Below are 23585 nucleotides of genomic sequence, written 5' to 3'. Positions count from 1 at the left end.
TTCTTAACATTTGTATATCATCAACAAATGTTATTTTTTCTGCAAAGAGAAAAAGAGCTTGCACTTTGTTCTCTGTGAAGACAGATGCCAAGTCATCTTATTGCTTTAGACAATAATTTTCATTTTGATTAAACATGTAAACATATACTTTTACTGCTCCTGACAACAAGGATTGTAACAGTTTACATGCTGATATTTGATAATTTATGTGTTTGTAGAATTTGATCACTGTAGGAATGGAGTATGATATTAGGCCGTTAATACATTTTGTGGAGAAAAAAGCAATTGTTATGGTGAGTCCAAGTTAACACATTCAGCGGACTTCACTCTTTCCAAAGGGAAGGAAATTGTCTACTTTACAATTTTTTGAAGACTTTTGGTGCCCTGTGGTAGCAAATATGTTCTCAGGATGAGGGTTGTCTAGACTGTGCTCTCCAGATTATTGTAAGCTTTTATTCAGCTGAGAGCTGGAGCTCTGTAAATGGTTGGTAGAATTTGAAAGCACCTCAATGTGCAAGGGGAAAGAGGAACCTGCTGTAGATCTTTTGGGTCCTCAGCTGCCAAGCATATAAATATGGATAAGCATGTCCCACTGACTGCAGCAGAATTTCAAATTAAGTTTTTTCAGAAGTTTTTCCAGAGTTGGGATTTTAAGCAGTTTCTGTGTTTAGCTGCAGTGTACCAAAGAGTGTGTGCTCATACAGTGAGCCTCCTTGAGCCAATGCAAAAAAATCAGGGAGGTTGTTATGCAATTATTGCTGTATATCTTCCTGCTTGTAAGCCTTAATTCCACTCTGATTTTTTTGGTGTGTTTTGTTTAAATCCCTGAAAAGATGTCATTCTCTCACTGAATGCATTTTTCCTCCTAAACATAAGCTGTAAATACATACACAGATAATATTATGTGATTTTTTGAGTCATCTGCTTGAAGTTGTTATGTGTTTTATGCCAGGCAAATTTAGAAAATTATCAAACCTCATAAGCTCAGACATAAAAGCTCCCTGCCTTGTCTTTGCCATGGAAATTGCAAGTTTTAACATGTAAGTGTATATGTAAAAGAAAAACCCCAGAGGTAACAGACAGAATTTTTTGGGGTTGTTACAGACACAGCGACATCTGGTTTTTATTGCATTTAATGATTCCTAATATTATGTGCCATTTTGTGTTATATAACCATTTATTATTAATCTGCATCTCCTCTTACAAATCAGTTTTCAATGCTTTTTTCCCCCCAATCATATATTGAGAGAGCATGTGGGTATACATTTATGCCTACTAAAATAAAACTAAAGGTGCTCCTCTATATTAAGAATTTTTTAAGTACTTAGAGATGGATTCTGTGTTCCCTGTGAAGTAAATGTTCTCCTAATCATTACCAGGAATTGAACCTGGAACTACCAGAGCTAGAGAATAGCTTGACAACTTGAACTCAAAAAGGCTAAATCTTCTGGCTAACAGTTGTAGGAGAGTCATGCCTTTTGTGGCTCTGGCAGTAGTTACTAGTTGGAGAGGGAATTATGCTTGTGCAACTCAAAATTGTTAGCGAAATCCAAGGGAATTTGGGGGTTTGCAGGGAATGCAGATTTGGGCTCTTCCAGGAGCTTCCCAGTAAGCATGAAAGAGGATTTTTTTTTTCTGTTTGTGTGTGTGTGATGAGTAGTGAGAAATCCTAATGTCTGACAATGTTCTGGCTAAGTGTGCTCTTCAGTTTTCCATTAGTGGTGGCGTAGTCCATCAGTAAATCCTTTCAGGAGTAACCATCTGGCATTTCCTAAACCCTTGTCTGTGTATCATGTAAAACTCAGTGTTACCACTGTAAAGAAAGACCTTGAAAAGTTAAATGCCGTTGGAATTTAGTAATGTAGGCCACAGTGTAAACTGTGGTTAAGTTGAGCTGAGGCCTTCTTTAGAAAAAGAACCTGTAATTGATTAAACCCTGCCTCTAGCTAGATAAAAATGAGTTGAAGTAGATTAATATAAAAACAGTTAAAAGCTTCCTTGTTGTTGTCAGTTTTCAAAATTAAACTTGTCAAGAGTTTGGCAGAAGGAGCTCAAAGGCAGAGCTGATCTAAACTGAAGAAAACAAACCCAAAAGAGCAAAGAGCAATGTGGACCTTCTCATTTTTGGTTGATTTAAATGAATTTTCTAACTGAATGCTATGAGCTTTAAGGTCCTTCCAACCCAAATGATTCTATAATTGTATGACTTTATGGCCTTCATTTCAACCTGCCAAGCCATTTTTCTCCAGAGTACCATCTTCCATGATTTGTGTCTCACAGCTTTGTCTAACATAGAAATTTCTTCCATACTGCTTGGCCTATCTTCTCGTGGCCTTCATGAATCTCCTCTGACATTAAATGAGTGTAATTATTATGAGAACATAAACCAAGGGCAAAACTCAAAAGGTAGTCTTGGATTCAGTAAGAAACTGTCTGAGAGAGAATTAAAGAGAGCACAGCCCAACTGTCTGAGAAAGAATTGAAATGGAGACAGCACAGCCCAACAGCTAGAATGATGTCAGGCTTTTTGCTGGAATCTGCTTCCATCTGTGACTTTGCATGGCATGTGACTTTTGTGTCACTCAGTTTGTCCTACTGCAAAGGCTCACCTGCATCTTGGTGGCAAGATGGTGAAACTTTATGTAATTGATATGGACATAAATTCTGTAGTCCCAATGATGAGTGAAAAGTGAGACTCACAGACTATCTCCAAAAAATGCTACTAAAGTATTTATCAAAAAACAGTGTCAACTTAATATCACACTGGAAAGTCATTTTAGAACATGTTTGGACTTTGACACCCTTTCTTAATATTTTTTCCCCGTATCCTTTTGTATATACAACTGGGCCATGTTAGTGACCACAGGTATGAGTCTCCATTCCATTGCGTTGGTTTTATGCCAGAGTAACCCCACTGTTTTTCACAGCATAGAAGTCTGATGAAATGTGGTGAAAAATTGATCCCATACATATTCTAATCTCTGAGTGACTTAATATTTAGTGCTAAAACATTTTCAACCTTTAAAAACAACACTTCTATCAGTCATGTTACAGATTTAAAGTCTGCTGTCTCACGACTTGCCAGAACTGCAGCAAATGCTGGGAAGTGAGTATGTCCTTAATCACAGCAAACCATGGGATATTTGATCCTTACATTTGACAGTCCTGTTGGAGGGTCAGCTAATACTCTTGTATATTGACCTCAGCGTTGAAACATGCCTTTTCCCCCATCTCTATTTTAAGGTAAAATAATGGAATACTTCCCATAGATGAAGGCTATTTTTCCTTTTCAGTTGTTGCAGTTACCTTTAAATGGTAGCTGTTTGAAATCTCTATCAGACTTGGAATCTTAGGGACTGAGAGATAAGTTAACAGGGGCCTTGAGAAAGTAAACAAGGCAGAAGTCAGATGTGGGATGTTTCATGGGTATGCAGGTTGCTTCTGGTTACAGAAGTAAAACTTAAGTCTGTTGTCACAACAGCATGCATATTCTAAATGACCATATTTCTATTATTTCATACATATATACATAGTCACTCTAACTGTTAACTAATATACTGCTCTATTTGCAATATAAGAGAAGCATTGTAGTATTTTTAGATTTTTGAATTCAGTGAGCCTGTTCCTGTTAAAATTAGTTGCAAAGTTCCAGTTGCTAGCAATAGGAGAAATCTCATTATTTTCAACGATCATAATATAGCACTCCTGACAACTAACCTGGGAAACTGAGACAGACTGTAGTCTCAAAGGAGAAATCATTGAGGAGATACCAGTGTTTAAAAGTGATGTAGAATGTAGATGTTGAGTTTGAGGCTTTGCTGCACCGCAGATTTCCTGCATGACTCTTAGATTACTTAATGTGGTTCCCCTTAGAATCTGTAAACTGGGCATAGCAGCACATCCTTATACAAAAAAGAGTGATGTACTCAAATAGTGATCTGTAGCACATTTTGTGACTGGGAGGGATTTCTCATAAGACTCAGACGTAAGTTTGATCTGAAACAGTTGGGTAAATAGAACCAGTAATTAATTAATTATTAGTTAATTAACTCGGTTAATGAGAGGTCAGTCCCTTCCAATTTGAGATATTCTATAAGTAAAATAGAATATAGGTAAAACAGAAGTGTTTATACATTTAGACTGAGGCATATTTAAGGCAATGAAACTTGGTTTAGCCAGTAACAAAAATGTCTGTGTTAAACCACATTGTCTTGTGCTGCTTAAGGGCTATGGATGTAGAAAGACTGCTTGATTCAGCTGACATGTGGTAACTTGTTAAGCCTCGGTAAGTTTGGCTCATGTAAAGGTGGAGATAAGAAATTGCTGTTGCTGCTTCTGGTATCAACATCTATGACTACAGGAAAACTAGTCTGGCAATATAAAGGGTCTTGAGAGGTTTTATACTGGTTAACAGTACTCCTCCCTCCTTTTTTCCCTTTCACTTCTCACTGATTTAAATTGGCTGAAGAAGAGAAATTCTGGTTCATGAGAAATCTTGTTTTCTTAATTTTTTGGGGGGTCGAAGGGAGAGGTTTTTGGTCAAAATTGATCTGGGAAATGAAAAGAAATTTTTCTGCCAACCAGAATTTTTTGTGATAATTTCCTGCTGGAAACAACAAACATTTTATTTCTTAAATAAATGTGCTCTCTGGTTCCTGCAGCTTCTCATTTAAAATGGCATTTGACAGGTGACTCTGACTATCAGCTCTGCAGAGCTGTTGCAGAGCTACATGCTATCAGTGGTGCTCTGGCAGCCCTGCTTTGTGGGCTGACTGGAAGTCTGTTGTAGGGCTTCCAAGCTCCCAGCTGGCAATCTGTTTTTACTGTTCAGCAATCAGAAAATCTGGAAAATACTGGGATTTCCATGTTTTCTGTACCCTTAGTAGGAAGTTACTCCTTTTACGCTCAGGGTTTCCAGAATTTCCAGCTTAGGTGGCTGAAGCCATGAAAGCTTGGTGTTTTCTCTCTTTGGGACACTCTCTTGAGCAGAGTTTCACCTTTATTTCACCTACTAATTTCACCTTTATTTCAAGTGAGCCACTTCATACCTTTTTCTTCAGCACCAAGGTGATGTCCTGTGCTGTTGGATGCAGAAGGAAGGGCCACCTGTTTGAGTATTTCACCCATCTCTCTTCTCTCTGGGGATCTACCTACCCGGCTTTCAGCTGACTTGCTGGAGTAGGGGTAGCAATCCTGCTGTGGAAGTGTGGAATTTAGCGTGGGCTAATTCCTGCATGCAGTTTACCCAGCTTCTTTGGGTGTGTCCTGTATGGCTGCTAGACCACAATGGAAACTACCCACGCAGCTTCAAACAATGCTAATGAGGCGACCTCGCACCCACCACACCCAGCGACTGGAAGATTCTGGCCCATCTTGCAGAATAGCACTATGCAGAGTTACAGCATCTGGCTCTGGCAAGGCTGCAGGCACAGACCGTCTTTGAAACAAAAACAAAACCATGCACTGTTTCTTCCCATATTTACATGACTAAACGCTGCAATGCACACATGTGGGCAAGAACAGGAAGAATGCACTCCACCAGTGATTGTGAAGGGACTTGAGCGGCTCAGCACCCTGCAGGATCAGCTGTTTGAGCTGATCCACAGCTTTTTCTAGCCACATCAAGGATTTCACACATCTTAAGCAGAGTTGGCACTTGCAATGTGAAAGCTACCTAAAAGGTGTCAGATTTGGCATTCCAAATTGAAGTTTATCAGACATTCTTACAGGCAGATTGCAATTACACCTTTGCTTAAGCCCTGAATATCCATACATTTCACCAGAGTTGAAACTCTTTTCCAAGTCTCCTTCTTACAAGAGTGATACAGATCTCCTGTGATTGACATGCAGGTACAGAAAAAATGGATTTCGTGCAATCTTGCTTGTGTTGCTACAAATATACTTCTCATGCTGAAGAACTAAGCATCTTCAACTTCTTTTATTGCCCTCATTACTCTTGGTCTGTGGATAGCTGGATGTGGCAGGAGACAGCAAATATTTTAGATGAAAGATGATAGGAAAAAGCAGGAATTGTTTTCAGTCTTTATTGGCACAGCAGGTCATTTCTGCATTTCACTTTCAGAAAGGCTTATTCTGACAATTCTGAACACTGAATGCACCTGATCTTTCATGGTTCAAGTGATCTTTGCATGAATACATTGAGTTCTGCTTGTGCAAGTACCTGTATTGGTGAACAAATCTGAGCCCATAAAGACTGTTTTGGCTCTTCAGTTCATCCTTGAAGATGTTTGCCAACCTTAGACTTTTACAGCATGAATCTTGCATAAGACCACATGTGCAAGAAAATCATCCATGCAACATTTAAAACCCATTGTTTCTTCCATTAGTTAAGAGGAAACACAGACTAATTTCTTACTGAATGTGTTTTTATGGCCTTCTCACAGCTTTGATGATCTTGTGGGAGCATGTAATCATAAATTATTAAAAGGAAAGCTAAGCTGCTCAACGCTAAACACATCAGTTATCTTGTTAAGGAGAAAAATGTATGTGAATGGATCAGTAGGATTAAATCACTGCAAGACATCATAACCTCCCATAATGATTGAATGTAGGGAACCTGATAATTTGAGTTGTCTCTGTCATAAGCGAGCAGAAAAGTATTTTTATACATGTATTTTATTACATAATGAAACATGGTGCTCTAGGCACAAAGTGGGGCAAGAGAGTGTGTGCAAACACATATGTACATACTTGTGCATACACACATGTTCTTTTGGTACACTTCCTTCCAGATGCACTTGAGTCCTGGCTGCTGTGAGGGTTTGGCAGCTTTCTTGTGCAGTGTGGGTGTTTATCATTCTACTGTGATTGTTCATGTTGTGATGAGTTTCCCCTTGGGTGCATTTTTCAGGCACATGTTCCTGTCAACCAAGGTCAATGCTGAGCCAGAGAAGCAGCGCACAGGTGCCGTGTCAGACTTAGCTTCTTTTGGCTGCAGTGACACTTCTTAATTTAACTTATGATTAAACCATTGCCCTGACAGAAGTCCAAATAGAGTCTTTCTTCATGGATTTAAAAGGGTTCTTGACATCAACAGGGGAAGAAATGAGTGATTTCATAAAAATAGACACATAAAAAAAGACCTGACCAAGAGCCTGTTAAAATTGATGGAAAGACTCCTTGCATTTTAGCAAGCCTTTAATGCATGCTCTGGTGTTTATAATCCCAGGTAGGAGTAGCTCTTTGTAAAACAGGAGGTGGTTTCTTACTTTACTCTTACTAGGTGTAGTGCTGGTGGCAGTGGAGAAAGCTCAGGGTGGTGGGAGAGTTCATGACAAAGAATGATCTTTTTCTTCGTGGGCGGCAACCAGCTTCTAAACAAAAAAGCCCTAAGGAGAGAAATGCATCAGGGTCATTACAACTGTCATTTGGCACTTACTAACATGTATTCTTGAAAGAAACTGTTAACACAATTTTGCTGTTTCTTGCCAAGCAGCGAGGGCAAACTGGCAATGTTTTGAAGCCAGAATTGGACTGCAGGCTTTAGAGCTCCTCTCTAGGATCAGCTGATCAAGAAATATGGGAAACTGAACATACTTAACCCTTTTACCTGTACAAATCCATGCTTGTCCACTCACAAACTTGTACTGTTTCTGTCCAGATGTCCAGATCTGTGTTCCGCTTCAGATGTGTAGTAGAAATTATGGTAAGGTCCATTTGGAATCAAATGTGGCAAGAGATGTCAAGGACAACAAGTAGGGTTTCTTCAAGTACATCAGTAACAAAAGGAGCTCTAGGGGAATTGTGAGCCTGCTGCTGAATGGGGTGGGTGCTGTGGTGATGAAGAATAGAGCGTGTGGAGTTACTGAATGCCTTGTTTGCTTCAGTCTTTGCTGCTGAGGCCAGCTCTCAGGAATCCCAGACCATGGAGGCAGGAGAGAAAGTCTGGAGCAAGGAGTGCTTTTCCTTGGTTGAGCAGGATTGGGTTAGAGATCGGGCAAACGTGACACCTGCAAACGCAGGGATCCCAATGGGATGCACCCACCAGTGCTGAGGGAACTGCAGAGGTTATTGCTAAGATACTCTCCATGGTGATGGAGAATAGAGGTGCCTGAGATCAGGCCACTCTCAAAGGTCATGGAGCACAGGAGAAACATGTGAGGATTGGAAGAAAGCAAATTTCACTCCAGTCTTCAAAAATGGCAAGAAAGGATTCAGGAAACTAAAGGCCAGTCACCCTCACCTCTGTCTGGAGAGATGATAGAACAACTCATTCTAGATGTTATCTCTAAGCATGTGTGAGTAAAGAAAGTTACCAGGTTCAGTCAGCATGAATTCACCAAGGGGAAATCATGCTTGACCAATCTGACAGGCTTCTAGGATGGACTAACTGGCTGGGTAGATCAGAGGAAAGTGGTAGATATTGTGTGCCTTGACTTCAGCAAAGCTTTTAAAACTGTTTTGCCTGACATCTTCATGGACAAGCTCAGGAAGTATGGGTTGAATGAGTGGGCAGTTGGGTAGACTGAGAACTGAATGTGTGTCAGAGCTCAGAGGTTTGTGATCAGCAGCAGAGTCCAGTTGGAGGCCTGTAGCCTGTGGTGTCACCCAGGGGTCAGCACCGAGTCCTGTCTCGTTCCTCTTATTCATCAGTGCCCTGGGTGAAGGGCCAGAGTGCAGCCACAGCAAGTTTGCTGTACTACAAAGCTGGGGGGAGTGCCTGGTACCCCAGAGAGCTGTGCTGCCATCCAGCAAAACCTGGACAGGCTGGAGAGTTGTGTGGAGGGGAACCAGGTGAAGTTCAACAAAGGCAAATGCAGGGTTTGCAGCTGGAGAGGAATAAACTGCTGTACCAGCACATGCTGGGGACTGACCTGCTGGGAAGCAGCTCTAAGGAGAAGGACCTGGGGGTCCTGGTGGACAACAATGTGTCCATGAGCCAGCAGTGTGCCCTGGGGGACAAGAAGGCTGATGGTATCCTGGGGTGCATTAGGGAGAGCATTGTAAGCAGGTCAAGGGAGGTGATCCTGCCCTCTGCTTGGTCCAGGTGAGTTCTGTGTTCAGTTCTGGGCTCCTCTGTTCAAGAAAGAAAAGGAATTACTGGCATGGGTCCAACAGGGGACAATAAAGATGAGGGGACTCTGGAGCATCTCTGTGAGGAAAGGCTGAGGGAGCTGGGCTTGTTCAGGCTTGAGAAGAGAAGAGAAGAGGGGATCTTAGTGCAGATATCTTAAGTGTGGATGCCAAGAGGATGGGGCCAGACTTTTTACTGGTGCCCAGTGGCAGGACAAGAGACTATTGGCAAAAACTGAAACCCAGGGAATTCCATCTGAATATGAGGAAAGCTTCTTTGCTGTGTGGGTGACACACCACTGAAACAGGCTTCCCAGAGTGGTTGTGGAATCTCTTTCTTTGGAGTTATTGAAAATTTGCCTGGACATAGTTCTGTGCAACCTACCATAGGTGCTTTAGCAGGGGAATGGACTAGATGATCTCTAGAGGTCCCTCCCAACCCCAAATATTCTGTAAGAATATTTTTGCCTTTCTTTGAATAACAGTAATAATAACCTATGATGTGGCAATGCTTTAAGATCAAGGATCTTAACATTAATTTGAAAGAAATTTATTCATCTATTTAGACTGCATATTAGTTTTGCTTTCACTAGGAGTGGGCAAAAGCCAGATTTCAGTCTTGTTGGTCAGATTTTTCCTGTTAGGCCAGCACATACTGTCCAGAGTAAAGGAGGAGTTGATTAATCCTTCAGGACCTTGTACATTCTCTATTTGTCCTGTTTTTCCTGGAATAAAAAGGCTAGAACTCACCTCTCACTGTGTCTAAATTGACAAGATCCATGATGTGTGAGAAATTCAAGGTCTGAGAAGAGACACCTGTACCAAGAATCTATCACAACTTAGGATTCACTGTGACTCCAGTACTGATGTTGTGCCATGGCTGCACCAGCCTTTCTAGAAAGGCTGGTAGGTAAGCAATGGTAGACTGGAGTACAAAATCAACTATTAAATATGAAAAGGGAAAAAAACCCCTTTTTGTGGTTGTTGTGGTTTAATCCCATCTGGCAACTAAGTATCATGGACCTGACCTTCCCCTCACTTATTTCCCCTTGTTAACTTCCCCCTCACTCTGGTGGGATGGAGAAATTGGATAAAGGTAAAAGCCATGGGTTTAGAAAAGAACACTTTAATAACTGAAAAAAAATAAGTAAAATATAAGAATAATAATTAAAAATAAAAATGTGAGGGGGGAATAAAATCCAAAAGAATTGGATTTCACAGTTATAATGCAGTTGCTCACCCCCTGTTGACCCATGCCCAGCCCATCCTGAAGCAGTGCCCAGCCCTTCCTGGCCAGCTCTCCTGGTTTATATACAGGGCATAGTATGCTGTGGAATATCCCTTTGACCAGTTTGCTTCATCTGTCCTGGCTATGCCCCTACCAGCTTCTTGTGCACCTCCTCACTGGCAGAGCATGGGAAACTGAAAAGTCCTTGACTTGAGGTGGACATTGCTCAGCAACAGCTTAAACATCTGTGTTACCAACATAACTCTCATACTGGACCTAAACAGCACTGCACCAGCTACCAGGAAGAAAATTAACTCTATCCCAGCTGAATCCAGGACAGTAGTGGCAGGAGTGGTTACAGTGTTTCACTGAAGCAGGACATAGATAAAAAAATTATATATTTATGTCATATATATAAAGGGTGGGCTGGAATCTAACTTGCTGTTTTCCTATTTCTGCCTTCATTCATTTGGGCAGTTCAATTCTGATTCTGTATCACTAGGTTATGTAAACTAGGTATTGCTTAAATGCTTGACCTCGGCAAGTTCAGTGCAATCCACTCCAATACATTAAGCAACCTCCTTGGAAGCTCATAGAACAGTTTTCTTATTGATCTGAGGGACTTGTTTTCTTGATACTAAGTTGGTACTTTTTGATGTGCTTTTGAATTTATCTGGAGCATTTGACTGTGCCAAGCCTTGCAAAACTATAAGAAATGTAATTCAGTAACTGTACAGTATAGAATTTCTTGTATGTACTGTGAATGTTGGCACAGATGGAAACTGGATTAGGTGAACAGTGCTGAACTCAGAGTATTTTGGATTTTTTTCTTCCACACATAAAGAAAAATATAATGAACTCATTTACTTGAGGTCATTCTGGAGTAAATCCACTTTAATCAATGATGTTAAACTACTGAGGTGTGTTACTGATACAGCTGCATTTTATTTCCTGCTTCATAAACCACAAATAGCAAAGAGAACCAGGTAAAGGTTTTTAGTTTCAGATGCAGGATGTGTGATGCAATCCACTACAGGGTTTATGCACATATGCACAGAGCATTTTTTTGAGCTACTGTACTTTGAAATCTGTGCCAGACATCTATGCAGCCAGACAGTAAACAAAGAAAAAGATACCTTAGGCCAGGAACCTTCAACAGCACAGAGGGTTTTCCTCAGAGACTGGAAGGGGAAGTGTAGCATGTGTAAAGTCACAAAGGTTAGTAGGCCAGCCAGGAGCAGCACTGTGCCTGTGAGCTACATGTATGGGATCTGAAGTCATTGAGAGTTTTACAACTAATTCCAGGAGAGTTAGGACTGCCCTAAGTGTTTTGACAACAGTTTCATTCCACTGGTATCAACCAATTTCCTTCAGATTTGGACAAGGATGTACAAGGTGAATTTCATCTGCTGTCAAAGAAGGTTGTGAAATTTTATATGTGTTGCTTAATTCAAAAAACGTTTTCCTTTGACTATCAAATACTTCATGAAAATTTTGCCTCAGTCTTTGTAAAAGTGCTTTATAACTGAACAATGTTCAGATGCCATTGAACGCAGATTCCACTGCCCAATAAAGAATTCTAATTGCAGTGAATATTAACTGCAAAATCTTTCAGATCCCAAGATGGAACTTTGTAGTTTAAAGTTTTGATATGTGGCTTGCATGTTTTTAGAAATTCTGTGAAATTAATGAAAAGATTGAAGAAAACACTGTGGAATTTAAATTTTTTTTTTTCCTTCAAAGCCAAATATAAAAGCAAAGCTGCACAAAAGGATTTAGACTTTAAGAAGGTTTGAAAGAAGGCTTTCCCATTCTTCAGTTGCAAGTGAATATAGCAACTAAGTGAAAAATAATTCTGGAAATGGAATATTAAGCATGAAATGTATTCATAGAAAGCAAGGCTGCTGAAATATAGGTATACTTGTGCTAATTTTGATTTGGCTTTTGAGGTGTGAATGTTATTTATTTATTTAGTTTTCAGGTGATTTACCTTTGATCCACTTGTTATAATGATTATTATGGCGTGAGTACAATAATGTAGTGGCCAGCTAATGACAGTCTTCTGCATCATAAAAAATCAATTTGTCATGCCTGTTGGGAAATGTAGTTTCAGGTCCTTTCTCCCCATCATAATTAAAAACACCCTAAGTGTCAAAAGTTGTTTTCCTTGTCTGTCAAAAAGTACAATAGAGAAACTTGGAGAGATTTTAGAGCTCTTCTTTCTTTGGAACACCTGAACACTGGCTCTACTGAAGCAGGGAAACTAATGTTCTGCTGGAGGTAGAGAAGAGACTAAGTAGCAGAAGATGTTTAACTGCAGAGAAGGTAAATAGGAGGAAAACTGCAAAATGGGATTTCTTCCTGTGGATATTTGTAATCCAGAGGGTTCAATCTCTGAACATCATCCAAAATCTAAGGAGACTGGCAGGAAGTCTGAGAGAGTTTGTACCAGTGATAGGCTGTCTGGGAAAACAAGAAGTATTACCGAAAATTGGTCCTTGTATTTTGGTGGCAGTTTTGCAGAAGGAATACTCAGAACTGTAACCAATCTATTTAAATGTCTTAGTCATACTGACATTGTCCTGACTTCTTTTCTCTCTGTATACTATCATTGCCTGAAAAGTAAAGAAAACAATAATCATGTTTTTATCTTCCTGCTTCACTGGGTAGGAGTTATAGTTGAAAGACTGGTGCAGTGCTGTGCAGGGTAGGGAGAAACCAAGTGTACAATATAATATTGATTTGCCAGCTCTTTTCTAATATAAAAAATATTTCTAATATAGAAAAAAGGATTTTTGCTTTAGAGCGATCCCCCTACATGAAAGAAATTTTCTCAGCAGAGTTGTGTTTGAGGTTCTATGTTTTCCTCAGGGTTTGGGACAGGGGTCACACATTAACAACCTTCAGCAGTAAATAGCTGGATGAGACTTGTTAAATCCAAGAACTGGGTTTTTTTTCGTAAACGTAGTCGATCATAACATGCTCAGGACAAGAGAGGTGGTTAACCATCCCAAGATTTTGGCAGCTGCATGGGAGCAACTGATATGTGAATAAGACATCTTCCTGCTGAGGGCTGGATTTGCTCCCTCCCCTGCAAGCTAGTGGCCAAAAGTAGCTTGCCAGTTTGATAGCAGAGTAAGTCTGAATCTGCAGCATCCCTGCTCTTTATGTGCCTGGGGTTATATGGTGGTTGTATGTCTGGGTTGTAAAAAGATGATTAAAGTTCTTTAAGCACAGTACTAATAACAGAAAATTAAGGACTCATTGACTCTTTACAGGAAGCCTATTGAGTTAATACCAACAAAGCTTTTTTCCCCATTTTAACTAACATGGTTTTGTTTGTTTTAGCTGCTTTTGTTGTAATTCACTCTAGCTTTTTCTCAACCCTTGCACTTTGCCTTTGTGATCTCTGTTTTCTTTCCATCCAGTTTCCTTTTCTATGCTTCTCTCAGGCAGATTCCTTCCATCCACTACAAGAATAAGTCTCAAATCAATTGTTGATTGAAATCTTGGTTCCCTGGGTGTTTCTCTCAACTGCCTTTAGTAGTGTCAGGATTCAAGATACATTTGTTTTTCTTTCTTGCCATTACACAAATAGTGCTCCCCAGTAGGACTTTGAAGTTCATATTGTATTCATTAATAAGATTTTAAATCTTTTTTGAGACAGTCTCTCTTAGCCCTTCTTCACCAGCAGGATGCATAGCCCATTGCATATGAATTGGTTCCGGGAGTGGGGCCAGGGACTAAGGGAATGGGGCTGGGCTGGGGAATCAGGAATAACTGCTTCCCTAAGTGTAGGAAAAGGGATTTCTGGGTTCAAGCTTGTGAGGGTTGAGGAGGTGAGCAGTGTTGTCATCTGTGTTGAGCGTGGCAGGGAGTGGGGTCTGCTAGGACCCTAGGAAGGTCACAATCTTTGAACCAGCTGTGATTTCAAAAGTTGGTTTGACCAAACCAGGATGAACTGTTTCCAGCGCAGTTTTGGCTACCCACAATCTCTGTTGGCTTAATCCTGTATTCCTGATGCAATGCCCAATGCATTGCCCAATGATGTCAGTGGGTGTTTTTGGGTTTGCAAGGAATGCAGGAATGGGATCTCTGAAAAACAGAAGAGAAATGGTAGAAATGTTCTAAAACAGAAAGATGTTTTGCAGAAGCTTGCCTGAAACATGTTAGCAAGAAAACTGGGCTCCTTCAAGCCCTTGGCTATTGTTTTTATGAATTATCCTTGCAGGTAGCTTGCATTCTTCAGTGCTGTCATCAGATACTTTTGTGAAATGCTTCTGAAGGAAAACAATTCAGGAGACTCTTTCTGACCAAGACAGCATACACCAATTTCCTGGATACCACTGAAGTTTGTGAGATTTCAGAAGTACTTTTCTGAATTATGCCTTGCCAAATCATTATGGATATTCCAGTGGACATTTTGTGGAGCTGATAACATCTCTCAAGTGTTGAAGATTTTAGCTTTAATTGATTTTTGTCCTAGAATTCAACAGTATGCTATTGTGCCTTCATTGGCCTTTGCTAATGTTTTTATTAGTTGTTAAAGTGGAGTCACCACACTTCTTCCAAGAGTATCTCCTGCCAGAACCAGTAGTATGGCTGTCTTTAACATTTCTTTTCATTCTTGGCAAAGGAGTAGACTTCCTTTTCTTTTTCTTGGTTTTACTCAGTGGCATGTAAGGTCTGAGACAGGAATTTGGTTCTTTGTAGTAGATGTGTCACACATGTATGAAGCAATGCCCTTGTCAGTGGGTCTGTAATGGACTCATTGCTGGGTCTTACAATCTGCAAGTGCTTTCTATGCCCCTCTGCAAAGAACTGATTATAGTTTGATGCAGAGAATGCTATTACCTTTTCTAATGCAATGCTCTAAATATTCAGGGGTTCCTTATTAAGTGTCTGACATACTTAATAAATTCACCAGGTTTATCCCCAGGTACCTTTAGGATGAAAGCTTCTGAAATGTGTCAGCTAGTTAGATGTCAGTTTTTATGCTCAAGATATCCTGGGCACCAGAGAGATCCTGCTGTAGCAGTGTGTTGAATCAATTTCCATGTAGCCTTCAGCCACTGCTGTGTGTTAGCTTTTGTGTGACAACCCCAACTGTGTTGGGGTTTTCTAACCTTCTGAGACAAATGTCATTGGCCTTTTCTGACCTTGCCTTGTTGTCACACATGAGACTTTGAAAGGTCTTTTGAAATTACTTGGCTTCTCCCTTGGTACGATAATATTGCAGAGTACTACTTCCTGGATTTTCCTGCTAGAACATAACAGTTTTTACAGTGGTAAAGTTTTAAATAGAATTTGAAATACTTGGCATCAGGATAGAGGTTTTTGCATGCAATATATCAGTCAATGTGACTTACTAAACCCCTAAAAAGAGTGGCTTGTGCAAGAAACGGCATATTCCCTAGTAAATCATAGAAGTGTAGGAATGGGAGGGAGCTCAGGCAACCAGTCCATCTCTCTGTTTTGTGGCTGAGCCAAGGACTATTTTTGACAGTGATGTGTCTAACTTTTCCATAATGGACTCCAGTGATGAGGATTCCATGACCAGCCTTAGTGAGCTGTTCCAGTGTATGGCTGTTTTTGTTAGTTATTTTGTCCTAATAGCCAACAAATCTTCTTTTACCACATGGTAAGCGGAACTATTCTTCTAACCTTGCTGAACCTGAAGAACAGTTGATCACTGTCATATTTATTACAGCATCTTGCATATTTGAAGACTTATGTCTTTCCTCAGTCTCTTTTCTAGACTAAACAAACCCAAATCTTGCAGCTTTTCTTCCTAGATTGATTATTCCAAACTTTTTTTTTTTTGTTCTTCTTCTTCTCTCGACTAGGTCTGCATAAATTTATTTTTGATTTGAGGTACCAGAAGTGCCAAAAGGTGTGGATTAGTTACCTCTCATAGAACACCATCTCTGCAAGAGAATTATACTTCCAACATACTTTCACATGGTTGTATTAAAGATTAATCTACAGCTCTGCAGCTAACTTGCTTTTTTCTTCTTTGTGGTTGTTCATTTGATTTTCGTGCTGAAGTGCAGAACTTGTCTTTTTTACTTAATCCCATCAGTTTCACAGCCAATGGTTAATTGACAACTCTTTCAACCTGTCCTGGGAAGGTTTTTCTGCTTTTCACAGCCAGATGCTCTGCAAATTTGAAGTGTATCTTAATATTCCACCATTCTGTTTCTAGCTGGGCTTTAGTCAATCTTCAAAACAAAGTGAAAATAATACAGTTTTCATCCAGGAATCTTATGGTAATGTATTTTAAAGAACTTTCTTTTACTGGTTTCCTGATGAAAATGCTGAGGGCATGTTCAGTTTATGTCACAATCTTTCTGAACTTGAGATCCTATTTTCTTTTTTTTCCTTAATCTGTGGGCCATAAATATGGAAAAAAATAGAATGGTCTGAGTTGATTTATTTTTCATCTCCATTAGGAAGGTTGTCCAGAATACTTCCTGCGTCCCTGTTTCCACAGCCCTTCCCTAGAGCCAGTAGTCACTTCTGGTTGGTCTGGTCTGAGTCACACCTGACAGTTTTATTAGTGCTCATGAACAGCATTGGGCAATGGCTGGATCACTGGCTGAAACTTGGCAGTATGTCTGTAATATCACAGATTTGGGCTTCTGGCATGCATGCAGGCAGCTGACACCCAGGGACACTGCTTTGACAATGGACGTCTCTGTTCATCTCAGAAATAATTGTAACAGAAAAAAAAATAATCTTGCTGTGATAGTCATCTCCAGAGCAGAAAAAAAATAAAAAGAAAACATAGCACTTTACCTAGAGTCTGGTCTATTCACTAACAGGTTTCTCAACACTGAAATGGTTCCTCTTTTCTTCCCAAATTATTTAAGAGCAATAAACATACTCATCAGCTGACTTGCCCTCCAGTGGCTTTGAGAGTTTTTAAAGGGTTGTTTTATTTCCTCCCCTTCATTCCTGGCAAAATCACAAATATCTGACTGAACTCACATTACTTAAATGGAAACTAATAGAAGAGATGGTTGTACAAGTAGTACAGGGTCTGCTGACAAATATGCACTAAGCTGCTAGTTCTCCTGGGTGAATTTCACCTTGAACACAGAAAACAATTACAACTTGTTAGCTCAAAATAGGTAACTATCCTTCTTGTGTTTTAGTCAATCCAGCTACAGAGTGAAGTGGAAAGACAAAAGAGGAATCTAAAGAGTGTTGACCTGATAGCTCAGTGGTTTTTTATAGCAAAAGAGAATAATCATAAAGTAAGATGAAAATATTTTCGTTTTAGACTGTTACCCTAAAACGAACCACCAATCTGAATCAATAAATAGTGGAGAGAAGTTTTAAAAAAGAAAAAAACGTTACTAATGAAAACATGATTTTTTAGTGTTTCTTCTGGAAATGTGCTGTGCCAGGTGCAGTAGTAAACATACCTCCTTTGAATAACTGGAGATGAAAACCAGCCATATAATTGAGCTTAGGTGGTTCCTATGGGTTTATAACTCTTTTGTATCTTTTGAGCATTCAGGAAAATACGGCACACAGATTTTTAAACTATGATTCTGGCTACAGAGGCACAACACATTATTTTCTGTTTTTAATAAGTCTCTCTCTTTGTGCAACAAATCCTTCTAAAAAATGGTACCAGCAGTGCTAACCAATGGGTAGCAGCTAGAGGCTGGGGGGAGAGGAATTGCTTTGGCTGGACAGAGACTAAGGGATTTGTACACCCGAATTTCTATTGTTTTTAATAAGAATTTGGCTTAAAAAAATCATAGCCTTCATATGTATTCAGTCTCTGAGAACTGGAGGTCTCTAACCATGCATTCCTGTCTTGTTGGATCCAATCCCCCACTGGCTGGTGCACCACTGGGGGAGGCAGGTGTGGCATTGCTCACATCCCCTGGCAAGACTCCTCCCTTGCCAGGTGCATGTGGCTGCTTTGGTTGGGAGCATCTGTGATCTGCTGGCTGGAGCTTACAGCTGGGGGAAAGAGGAACCCATATCCCACCAGGAGTGCAGAGGTTGCTTAACAATCTTAAGAAAGCTTGCAGTGTTATAATATGAATTGCTTTTTCTTATTCTTTCAGTGGATTTTCAGGAGATCAGGAGAGTCTTTATGAAAATACAGAGTACTTGTGCATTCTACCTCTATTCCATATGGTCTGGTAAATTGGCATTCTGATTCTCCCATGCAAATAACTGAAGGAAATGGAAAAATAAACTTTAAAAAAGTCCTTTTAATAAAATTGATTTCCTAATTTTTGTTCTGATGAGAAACCTGAGTAAAAATGTGGAAATATTAATTATATAACAAAGGGATGCTGATTTATTTTCTGAAGACATCTGTGATTATTGGGAGCTCTGTGATTTAGGATTTTTGACAGGACGGCTAAGTGTTACTGTTTTTTCTTGTTCATCAGCGGCTGATAAGTAAAGAATGTTATTTGGTAAGGTGTTGCAGGTAAAGGGAATTTTTGCAATAATGTTTGCATTTTCATTACACTTTCAAGGGATTCTTTACTTCGTACAGAAGAGAACTAGCTACACAAGGACAGCATTCATTGCTACATATGCTGATTAAAAAAATTTGAAAGGAGTAGATTCTTTAGCAGAACTTCAGTGGTGGTGCAGTTAGTTTAACATATGTTCACTCTAAGTTTGTTAGTGTGGAAGATGTCAGAAAAATGAGAAACTTAGAAACCTTGATCAAGGCATCAAGACAATGGGACACATCATTTTGACACTGGAATTTTTATGGATTGCATGAGTCTGGCTGTACTCCAGAATTAGTTCCAGGCTGAACTATGGTTCCATTCTGTATTTTCCTTCATGTTAGAAACCTGAGTAGCGAGTGGTTATTACACTGAACTGTATTACGTGCACTGTTTAAGCACGCTGAGTACAGTACATGATTGTGACTCTATTTTTAAGTACACTTCTCTTTTATGTGTTTTTACTTAGAACGGTTCTGTAGGTTGGTGTTGGACACAACCCGTACACACAGTGTGTGTGGTTCTAGAAGGGAAGTCACGTTATCTGCCAGTGCTGAGCATAAAGAAGAGGGGAAGTGCTCTCCAAACTGTACGAAAAGAATGTATGAAGAAGCATAATATTTTTACTTTCTTGCCATTGCAGCTTCTGCTTTTATCCAAAGAAAATAAATGATCGGTGCAGATAAGGCGATGGCTGAAATTCTCCACATGTTGCCATAGATATGCAGCTTTTTGGCAGAATAGAACAATTCTTTGTGCAGACAACTGAATCACCAGAAATAGTGGGCTAGATTAATGTGAGGAATTATATTTATTAATGTAAGGAATTATATTTAAATGTCTCTTTAGCTTAGGATATCTTTAGGTGTCACTGGCATTTACCTGCCTTTCCACCTACTTTTTCTCCCTCTATGCCAATCTTTTCTGGGCTAGTTTTTGCTAGTGAAATACCCATAGAACCTATCAGTCTGTTTCTGAGTTTGTGCCACCTGGCTGTGTCCTGACCACATCAATCCCTGTGGGGTTCAGCCCACATCTTAAAGCTGAGGGAAATGTGTTCTCATCCTCTTTCTCTTCTGTCTTGCTTGTGGTTACAGAAAAAAAAGTGTGTTGACAATATGTATAATTTCATCAGAAAAAGGCCTGTTTTGTGGTGTTGAATCAAGCATTCCTTAGGGGTCTTACCTTTCAATCCGTAGATATTGAGATTTTTTGCATGTTTTGGTGAATTAAAACATATTTTCACCATCTTTTCAATTATGTAACACTGTCCAGGGCTACTTGATGCCCTGCTACATATATTCCTGCTGAATTTTCCCTATGCAGTTTCTGGAGGGGTAAGAAAAAAAATGATTTATAGAAAATCTGTCTTAGAATATTTACTACAGAGAAAGGAGAGGTAGATCTATTCATTAAGACTAATAGGCATCTAGAAAGTGAAATAGTATTTTTTAAAAAGGAAGGAAATAAAAAGTGTGTGTGTGTGTGTGGATGGTGAGCAGGACAGTGGGAACTTGCTCTGGCATCTTGGTGGCTGACTTTCTGCTGGCAGATATAGGTTAAAAGTCTCTCAGCAGAGGAAGAACAGAAAACCAAGGCTGAGATGGAGCCATTTGTGAGTGTGTGTCTGTGTGTGAGTGTGTGTGCACAATCTTATACTGCACTTGTCTTTGTGTTTCCTAATGGTTGGTTTAATTAGCTTCCTGCTTAGTTTGCTGGTGTCTGTGTATTCCATTTCAATGTGCCTAGAGGCCTCTGATTGATTTATGTGTTGCTGCCAGTTTGAGACAGCTAATGTGGTTATCACCTCTAGCTGTTTACCCCGCCCTTAAAGAGCTAAATAACTCCAGTGGTTCAGCAGCTGGTTTGTGAAGAGCTCAAATATCAGCTCAGGAGGAGTGAAGGGGACACTTGAGCACAGTAACCTCACCAGCTGTCTGAGGCTGAGCCATCTCTTCTTCTTCATGTGAGCCAGTGTCCCCTCACATGGCACAGACCAGGTACAAAGCAGTTCTGTGGCCCAGGTGCCCTTTTGGATATAGCTTAGATACACAATAAATAAATGTTATAGTGCTGAAGGCAGCTGTTCTAATATAGCTCATCTGAATTAAAGTGCCTAAACTCTGTGTATAATGAGGAGCCTCATTTGCAGATGCTAAACTGGGAAGCATTGTTAGAACTGGGAAAGCCAGTTCGGAAGTATACCTGGAAACGGGCACCTCAGGAATGTCACTTGGAAAGGAAGACATCAGGGACTGGGATTCAGTTACTTAATTATGTCTTTGCTTCTGGACTGGTTTTTTAGATTCTTTTCATAAGTCTAAGTGGAGAAATATACTCTTTTACAGTACAGAGCATTCCTAATGACTCAAGCCAAGTAATGGGGCATCCCAACCTGTTTGTTCCTGCCCCATTTTTGCAGCTGCCTCCAGCTCATATAGAAAAGAGCAAAGTTCCTCTTAGTTACCCAATAAAAGTTAATTTCTCTAAGTGCTCACTTACTGCCTAGTAGCTTTTTGCAGTGTGTCTAGAGTTAACTGGCTTAGGGTTCTCATCTTAGCATTGTGATTTATAGACAGAAGAGAAACTTCTGGGTAGAGATGTCAGTAGTATCAATTGCTCTGGGTTTCTGGGAAATGTCTAGCTGATAGAAACTGTGTAAACAAATCTCTATGAAAAGCTATTTTAAATTAGAGTTTACACAGTTGAGGAAAAAACTTATTTTTCCTTTTTCTGTTCAGGTTAGAATTACAAAGGTAGATGCATATAAATAATGTTTTTCTTTGAAAATTTTATCTAGTTATTTTCCATCTCTCTCCCTTTCTCTTGGGTATGGTCTCCATGCTTATGTAACAGCTCTCAAGAGGAAGCTGCAAACAAGCCCATATGTTAGTTTGTGCCAGCTGTTTTAGTGGAGGCACGCTGGATGTGACTGAGCTCCACCTTCTTTGTTGAGGTACATTATACGAGAGACACCAGAATGTATGGTGCAGTCAGAATGATAGCTGCTTAACCTCTTGGTACTCTTTTCATTAATTCTTTCTTGGATCAGTTATTGTGTTTTGTCTGTCACAAAACTGGGTTGAAAACTGCTCTGGGCATGGAATGTGTCATTCATTTAAACAACATCAAGGGACACTGTTCATGTTTAATTATTACTTTAATGCAAGTGCTAAACTGTTTTCAGTTACATCTAACAAACATGTTTTCTGGGACTGGTTGCTGGCTGACCTCAAGTAAGGGCATGTTAGGCTAAGCCTTGAAATGCTGCATCAAGCTGTCATCTCAAATAGAAGTGAGCTCATTCATCCTCCCGTGAACTATCATATAGATGAACCGATGGAAGCAGGATATATTAACTGCCCACCACAAAGGACATTGCAGTGTGCTGACTTATGATGAGCAAATTCTAGAGTAATCCTATTGATGATACCTAAAAACATCTGCTCACAGTGTTGCAGTAGCTAAGCTAGGAATACTGTGTAGTAGATGAAAGCCACCTGTTGACAAAATCTTTAAAAATGGTATATAAATATTTCTGTTGGTGCTGTTGCATCAGATCTTTTTCAGGATATCCATTATGGCATGACACATTCATTTGGAAATGGTCAGAATATTTATAGGCCCAGTTCCAGTAGAACATGAGCATGTGACCAATGCTCTTACTTTCAGTTGCTCAAAAATTTGATGCAATGTTAGAAGTGAATGTCATGCTAAGTTAACTTTAATGACAGAGAAAAATATATCTAAGTAGATTTTTTTCAGAATAAGGTACACATGGAAAGCAATGTCTAAGCTGTGTCTATTTGAGAGATCATTCTAAAAGATTAAGAAACAACCACAATACCTAATGACTTGGTAATAGTAGGATTTGCTGGCTTTTGACATGCTCCAAATAAATTACTTTTGAGCAATGGATTCTGGGACATGCACAATCACTTCATAGGGCTGGTGCATTCCAGTCTGAAACTAAATCAGAGGGCATGTCCACTTCAACTGACCTACCAGTCACCCTGATATTGTCATTACTCTCTCTTAGCAGTTGACTAATATAATGACAGCACTCCTACAAAGATGCAGACCTGACTTAAAACTTCCTACAGGCATGATCCTAAGGCTTGAGAGACTTGTTTGTTTCTAAGTAACATCTGTTGGGAAATTCCATTATATCTGTCAGTGGATTTGTTTTGACATCTAAGACCAAACTTTCCAGGGTTCTCATTTTTATTTTCTTCCTTCCTGCCTATCTTTCCTGTTTCTCCACTGAAATGATGCTCATCACTGTCCTTTCTTCCTGCCGGTGGCAGTGGGAGCAGTCAGCAGGGCTTGCCTTGACAAGTACCAAATGAAGCTTATATGCGCCAGGAATGTCTGCCTGTGTAAGTGACAGCCACTAGCTTACCAGTTATTGTACCAGAGTCTTTTGAAGGAGAATTTGTAAGTGGGAATGACTGTGAAACCAGTTGTCTTTTGCTGCCCTTAATGTAGAACCATTAAGAGCTTTAAAATTTCAACTCAACTTTTGAGTTTGAAGAAAGCTCTCTTTGTAAATTTCCTGGCCCAGAGTGCTCTTACTTCATGCTCTTGCCACGGTACTCTGTTGGTTTGTCGTGGTTCTAAGGAATAAATCCTGTTTTAAATTTCCTTGGTTTCTTATAACAAAGGGCTTTGGTGGAAAGAAAATCTTTTAATCCTCCCAGCAATAACCTGACACGACCTTCTAAATGCACTATTAACTCAAAAATATTAGCAATATTTTGTAGCTGTCTTAAGAAGAGCTTACAATAGAGATGGACCAAATATTTAGAAGAATAATTATACTTAGTTCTGAG

The 23585-nt window shown here is 39.7% G+C and overlaps 1 long non-coding RNA gene across 1 annotated transcript in view; it reads left to right on the top strand.

Annotated features, from left to right (window-relative positions):
- The first annotated feature begins 4149 nt into the window (after window positions 1-4149).
- The window catches only part of LOC148184031 (uncharacterized), an 83741-nt gene continuing 64305 nt past the window's right edge, over window positions 4150-23585 (top strand). The window contains exon 1 of the long non-coding RNA XR_015772958.1: window positions 4150-4285. This is a non-coding gene — a long non-coding RNA (uncharacterized LOC148184031). The remainder of the gene's footprint in view (window positions 4286-23585) is intronic.

The sequence above is a fragment of the Pseudopodoces humilis genome, chromosome 7 (genome assembly GCF_049639895.1).
Source record: "Pseudopodoces humilis isolate 2021_Gansu_Grassland_sample_001 chromosome 7, ASM4963989v1, whole genome shotgun sequence".
Taxonomy (NCBI): Eukaryota; Metazoa; Chordata; class Aves; order Passeriformes; family Paridae; genus Pseudopodoces; species Pseudopodoces humilis.
Note: the sequence above shows the minus strand (reverse complement) of the source record. Positions and strands in the feature narration are given on the sequence as shown.